The sequence below is a fragment of the Engystomops pustulosus genome, unplaced genomic scaffold, assembly GCF_040894005.1.
Source record: "Engystomops pustulosus unplaced genomic scaffold, aEngPut4.maternal MAT_SCAFFOLD_352, whole genome shotgun sequence".
Classification (NCBI taxonomy): Eukaryota; Metazoa; Chordata; class Amphibia; order Anura; family Leptodactylidae; genus Engystomops; species Engystomops pustulosus.
In genome coordinates, this window is record NW_027285231.1 from 60,001 (window position 1) to 67,221 (window position 7,221).

Genomic DNA, 7,221 nt, shown 5'->3' on the forward strand with positions numbered 1-7,221 from the left:
GACGAACAAGCCCATGGAAGTAGGGGCTCAGCGGGAGCAGCCAGTTGGCCTATCCGGCCACATGTCACTGTCCCCCGGCCAGACTTGGCGGCAAGTCCCGGGGAGGAACAAGCCCATGGAAGTAGGAGCTCCTACTTCCAAAGCGATGACGTCAGCGGGAGCAGCCGCTCGGCCGTATCCCGGCGGCATGTCACTGTTCCCCGGCCAGACTTGGCGGCAAGTCCCGGGGGGACGAACAAGCCCATGGAAGTAGGGGCTCAGCGGGAGCAGCCAGTTGGCCTATCCGGCCACATGTCACTGTCCCCCGGCCAGACTTGGCGGCAAGTCCCGGGGGAGGAACAAGCCCATGGAAGTAGGAGCTCCTACTTCCAAAGCGATGACGTCAGCGGGAGCAGCCGCTCGGCCGAATCCGCGGCATGTCACTGTTCCCCGGCCAGACTTGGCGGCAAGTCCCGGGGACGAACAAGCCCATGGAAGTAGGGGCTCAGCGGGAGCAGCCAGTTGGCCTATCCGGCCACATGTCACTGTCCCCGGCCAGACTTGGCGGCAAGTCCGGGGAGGAACAAGCCCATGGAAGTAGGAGCTCCTACTTCCAAAGCGATGACGTCAGCGGGGAGAAGCCGCTCGGCCTATCCGGCCACATGTCACTGTCCCCCGGCCACACTTGGCTATAGGTCCCGGGGAGGAATAATGCCCATGGAAGTAGGAGCTCCTACTTCCAAAGGGGCAAGTCAGCGGGAGCAGCCACTTGGCCTATCCGGCCAAGTTTCACTGTTCCCCGGCCACACTTGGCTGTAGGTCCCGGAGAGGAATAATGCCCATGGAAGTAAGAGCTCCTACCTCCAAAGGGGCAAGTCAGCGGGAGAAGCACTTGGCCTATCCGGCCACATGTCACTGTCCCCCGGCCAAGCTTGGCTGTAGGTCCCGGGGAGGAATAATGCCCATGGAAGTAGGAGCTCCTACTTCCAAAGGGGCAAGTCAGCGGAAGAAGCCACTAGTTCTATCCGGCCAAGAGTCACTGTTCCCCGGCCTTACTTGGCAGTAGGTCCCGGGAGGAATAATGCCCATGGAAGTAGGAGCTCCTTCTTCCAAAGGGGCAAGTCAGCGGGAGAAGCCACTTGGCCTATCCGGCCAAGAGTCACTGTTCCCCGGCCACTCTTGGCAGTAGGTCCCGGGGAGGAATAATGCCCATGGAAGTAGGAGCTCCTACTTCCAAAGGGGCAAGTCAGCGGGAGAAGCACTAGTTCTATCCGGCCAAGAGTCACTGTTCCCCGGCTACACTTGGCAGTAGGTCCCGGGGAGGAATAATGCCCATGGAAGTAGGAGCTACTACCTAAAAAGGGTGAAGACACTTGGCTCTAAGTCCCCGAGAGGTATACTGCCCATGGGAGTAAGAGCTCTACTTCCAAAGGGGCAAGTCAGCGGGAGAAGCCACTTGGCCTACCCGGCCAAGAGTCACTGTTCCCCGGCCACACTTGGCAGTAGGTCCCGGGGAGGAATAATGCCCATGGAAGTAGGAGCTCCTACTTCCAAAGGGGAAAGTCAGCGGGGAGAAGCCACTTGGCCTACCCGGCCAAGAGTCACTGTTCCCGGCCACACTTGGCAGTAGGTCCCGGGGAGGAATAATGCCCATGGAAGTAGGAGCTCCTACTTCCCAAAGGGGCAAGTCAGCGGGAGAAGCCACTTGGCCTATCCGGCCACATGTCACTGTCCCCCGCCACACTTGGCTGTAGGTCCCGGGGAGGAATAATGCCCATGGAAGTAGGAGCTCCTACTTCCCAAAGGGGCAAGTCAGCGGAAGAAGCCACTAGTTCTATCCGGCCAAGAGTCACTGTTCCCCGGCCTTACTTGGCAGTAGGTCCCGGGGAGGAATAATGCCCATGGAAGTAGGAGCTCCTACTTCCAAAGGGGCAAGTCAGCGGGAGAAGCCACTTGGCCTATCCGGCAAGAGTCACTGTTCCCCGGCCACACTTGGCAATAGGTCCCGGGGAGGAATAATGCCCATGGAAGTAGGAGCTCCTACTTCCAAAGGGGCAAGTCAGCGGGAGAAGCCACTAGTTCTATCCGGCCAAGAGTCACTGTTCCCCGGCTACACTTGGCAGTAGGTCCCGGGGAGGAATAATGCCCATGGAAGTAGGAGCTACTACCTCCAAAAGGGTGAAGACACTTGGCTCTAAGTCCCGAGAGGTATACTGCCCATGGGAGTAAGAGCTCCTACTTCCAAAGGGGCAAGTCAGCGGGAGAAGCCACTTGGCCTACCCGGCCAAGAGTCACTGTTCCCCGGCCCACACTTGGCAGTAGGTCCCGGGAGGAATAATGCCCATGGAAGTAGGAGCTCCTACTTCCAAAGGGGCAAGTCAGCGGGAGAAGCCGCTTGGCCTACCCGGCCAAGAGTCACTGTTCCCCGGCCACACTTGGCAGTAGGTCCCGGGGAGGAATAATGCCCATGGAAGTAGGAGCTCCTACTTCCAAAGGGGCAAGTCAGCGGGAGAAGCCACTTGGCCTATCCGGCCAAGAGTCACTGTTCCCCGGCCACACTTGGCAGTAGGTCCCGGGGAGGAATAATGACCATGGAAGTAAGAGCTCCTACTTCCAAAGGGCAAGTCAGCGGGAGAAGCCACTTGGCCTATCCGGCCAAGAGTCACTGTTCCCCGGCCACACTTGGCAGTAGGTCCCGGGGAGGAATAATGCCCATGGAAGTAAGAGCTCCTACTTCCATAGGGGCAAGTCAGCGGGAGAAGCCACTTGGCCTATCCGGCCAAAGTCACTCTTCCCCCGGCTACACTTGGCAGTAGGTCCGGGGAGGAATAATGACCATGGAAGTAAGAGCTCCTACTTCCAAAGGGGCAAGTCAGCGGGAGAAGCCACTTGGCCTACCCGGCCAAGAGTCACTGTTCCCCGGCCACACTTGGCAGTAGGTCCCGGGAGGAATAATGCCCATGGAAGTAAGAGCTCCTACTTCCAAAGGGGCAAGTCAGCGGGGAGAAGCCACTTGGCCTATCCGGCCAAGAGTCACTGTTCCCGGCCACACTTGGCAGTAGGTCCGGGGAGGAATAATGCCCATGGAAGTAGGAGCTCCTACTTCCAAAGGGGCAAGTCAGCGGGAGAAGCCACTTGGCCTATCCGGCAAAGAGTCACTGTTCCCCGGCTACACTTGGCAGTAGGTCCCGGGGAGGAATAATGACCATGGAAGTAAGAGCTCCTACTTCCAAAGGGGCAAGTCAGCGGGAGAAGCAACTTGGCCTATCCGGCCAAGAGTCACTGTTCCCGGCCACACTTGGCAGTAGGTCCCGGGAGGAATAATGCCCATGGAAGGTAAGAGCTCCTACTTCCAAAGGGGCAAGTCAGCGGGGAGAAGCCCACTTGGCCTATCCGGCCAAGAGTCACTGTTCCCCGGCCACACTTGGCAGTAGGTCCCGGGGAGGAATAATGCCCATGGAAGTAGGAGCTCCTACTTCCAAAGGGGCAAGTCAGCGGGAGAAGCCACTTGGCCCTATCCGGCCAGGAGTCACTGTTCCCCGGCCACTCTTGGCTGTAGGTCCCGGGAGGAATAATGCCCATGGAAGTAGGAGCTACTACCTCCAAAGGGGCAAGTCAGCGGGAGAAGCCACTTGGCCTATCCGGCCAAGAGTCACTGTTCCCCGGCCACACTTGGCAGTATGTCCCGGGAGGAATAATGCCCATGGAAGTAGGAGCTACTACCTCCAAAGGTGAAGACACTTGGCTCTAAGTCCCCGAGAGGTATACTGCCCATGGAAGTAAGAGCTCCTACTTCCCATAGGGGCAAGTCAGCGGGAGAAGCCACTTGGCCTAACCGGCCAAGAGTCACTGTTCCCCGGCCACACTTGGCCGTAGGTCCCGGGGAGGAATAATGCCCATGGAAGTAGGAGCTCCTACTTCCAAAGGGGCAAGTCAGCGGGAGAAGCCACTCGGCCTATCCGGCCAAGAGTCACTGTTCCCCGGCCACACTTGGCAGTAGGTCCCGGGGAGGAATAATGCCCATGGAAGTAGGAGCTACTACTTCCAAAGGGGCAAGTCAGCGGGAGAAGCCACTTGGCCTATCCGGCCACATGTCACTGTTCCCCGGCCACACTTGGCAGTAGGTCCCGGGAGGAATAATGCCCATGGAAGTAGGAGCTCCTACTTCCAAAGGGGCAAGTCAGCGGGAGAAGCCACTTGGCCTATCCGGCCAAGAGTCACTGTTCCCCGGCCACACTTGGCAGTAGGTCCCGGGGAGGAATAATGCCCATGGAAGTAGGAGCTCCTACTTCCAAAGGGGCAAGTCAGCGGGAGAAGCACTAGTTCTATCCGGCCAAGAGTCACTGTTCCCCGGCCACACTTGGCAGTAGGTCCCGGGGAGGAATAATGCCCATGGAAGTAGGAGCTCACTTGGCTCTAAGTCTTCGAGAGGTATAATGCCCATGGAAGTAAGAGCTCCTACTTCCAAAGGGGCAAGTCAGCGGAGAAGCCACTTCGCCTACCCGGCCAAGTGTCACTGTCCCCCGGCCAGACTTGGCGGCAAGTCCCGGGGAGGAATAATGCCCATGGAAGTAGGAGCTCCTACTTCCAAAGGGCAAGTCAGCGGGAGAAGCCACTTCGCCTACCCGGCCAAGTGTCACTGTCCCCCGGCCAGACTTGGCGGCAAGTCCCGGGGAGGAATAATGCCCATGGAAGTAGGAGCTCCTACTTCCAAAGGGGCAAGTCAGCGGGAGAAGCCACTTCGCCTACCCGGCCAATGTGTCACTGTCCCCCGGCCAGACTTGGCGGCAAGTCCCGGGGAGGAATAATGCCCATGGAAGTAGGAGCTCACTTGGCTCTAAGTCTTCGAGAGGTATAATGCCCATGGAAGTAAGAGCTCCTACTTCCAAAGGGGCAAGTCAGCGGGAGAAGCCACTTCGCCTACCCGGCCAAGTGTCACTGTCCCCCGGCCAGACTTGGCGGCAAGTCCCGGGGAGGAATAATGCCCATGGAAGTAGGAGCTCCTACTTCCAAAGGGGCAAGTCAGCGGGAGAAGCCACTTCGCCTACCCGGCCAAGTGTCACTGTCCCCCGGCCAGACTTGGCGGCAAGTCCCGGGGAGGAATAATGCCCATGGAAGTAGGAGCTCCTACTTCCAAAGGGGCAAGTCAGCGGGAGAGCCACTTCGCCTACCCGGCCAAGTGTCACTGTCCCCCGGCCAGACTTGGCGGCAAGTCCCGGGGAGGAATAATGCCCATGGAAGTAGGAGCTCCTACTTCCAAAGGGGGCAAGTCAGCGGGAGAAGCCACTTCGCCTACCCGGCCAAGTGTCACTGTCCCCCGGCCAGACTTGGCGGCAAGTCCCGGGGAGGAATAATGCCCATGGAAGTAGGAGCTCACTTGGCTCTAAGTCTTCGAGAGGTATAATGCCCATGGAAGTAAGAGCTCCTACTTCCAAAGGGGCAAGTCAGCGGAGAAGCCACTTCGCCCTACCCGGCCAAGTGTCACTGTCCCCCGGCCAGACTTGGCGGGAAGTCCCGGGGAGGAATAATGCCCATGGAAGTAGGAGCTCCTACTTCCAAAGGGGCAAGTCAGCGGGAGAAGCCACTTCGCCTACCCGGCCAAGTGTCACTGTCCCCCGGCCAGACTTGGCGGCAAGTCCCGGGGAGGAATAATGCCCATGGAAGTAGGAGCTCCTACTTCCAAAGGGCAAGTCAGCGGAGAAGCCACTTCGCCTACCCGGCCAAGTGTCACTGTCCCCCGGCCAGACTTGGCGGCAAGTCCCGGGGAGGAATAATGCCCATGGAAGTAGGAGCTCACTTGGCTCTAAGTCTTCGAGAGGTATAATGCCCATGGAAGTAAGAGCTCCTACTTCCAAAGGGGCAAGTCAGCGGGAGAAGCCACTTCGCCTACCCGGCCAAGTGTCACTGTCCCCCGGCCAGACTTGGCGGCAAGTCCCGGGGAGGAATAATGCCCATGGAAGTAGGAGCTCACTTGGCTCTAAGTCTTCGAGAGGTATAATGCCCATGGAAGTAAGAGCTCCTACTTCAAAGGGGCAAGTCAGCGGGAGAAGCCACTTCGCCTACCCGGCCCAGTGTCACTGTCCCCCGGCCAGACTTGGCGGCAAGTCCCGGGGAGGAATAATTGCCCATGGAAGTAGGAGCTCCTACTTCCAAAGGGGCAAGTCAGCGGGAGAAGCCACTTCGCCTACCCGGCCAAGTGTCACTGTCCCCGGCCAGACTTGGCGGCAAGTCCCGGGGAGGAATAATGCCCATGGAAGTAGGAGCTCCTACTTCCAAAGGGGCAAGTCCAGCGGGAGAAGCCACTTCGCCTACCCGGCCAAGTGTCACTGTCCCCCGGCCAGACTTGGCGGCAAGTCCCGGGGAGGAATAATGCCCATGGAAGTAGGAGCTCCTACTTCCAAAGGGGCAAGTCAGCGGGAGAAGCCACTTCGCCTACCCGGCCAAGTGTCACTGTCCCCCGGCCAGACTTGGCGGCAAGTCCGGGGAGGAATAATGCCCATGGAAGTAGGAGCTCACTTGGCTCTAAGTCTTCGAGAGGTATAATGCCCATGGAAGTAAGAGCTCCTACTTCCAAAGGGGCAAGTCAGCGGGAGAAGCCACTTCGCCTACCCGGCCAAGTGTCACTGTCCCCCGGCCAGACTTGGCGGGAAGTCCCGGGAGGAATAATGCCCATGGAAGTAGGAGCTCCTACTTCCAAAGGGGCAAGTCAGCGGGAGAAGCCACTTCGCCTACCCGGCCAAGTGTCACTGTCCCCCGGCCAGACTTGGCGGCAAGTCCCGGGGAGGAATAATGCCCATGGAAGTAGGAGCTCCTACTTCCAAAGGGGCAAGTCAGCGGGAGAAGCCACTTCGCCTACCCGGCCAAGTGTCACTGTCCCCCGGCCAGACTTGGCGGCAAGTCCCGGGGAGGATAATTGCCCATGGAAGTAGGAGCTCCTACTTCCAAAGGGGCAAGTCAGCGGGAGAAGCCACTTCGCCTACCCGGCCAAGTGTCACTGTCCCCCGCCAGACTTGCGGCAAGTCCCGGGGAGGAATAATGCCCATGGAAGTAGGAGCTCACTTGGCTCTAAGTCTTCGAGAGGTATAATGCCCATGGAAGTAAGAGCTCCTACTTCCAAAGGGGCAAGTCAGCGGGAGAAGCCACTTCGCCTACCCGGCCAAGTGTCACTGTCCCCCGGCCAGACTTGGCGGGAAGTCCCGGGGAGGAATAATGCCCATGGAAGTAGGAGCTCCTACTTCCAAA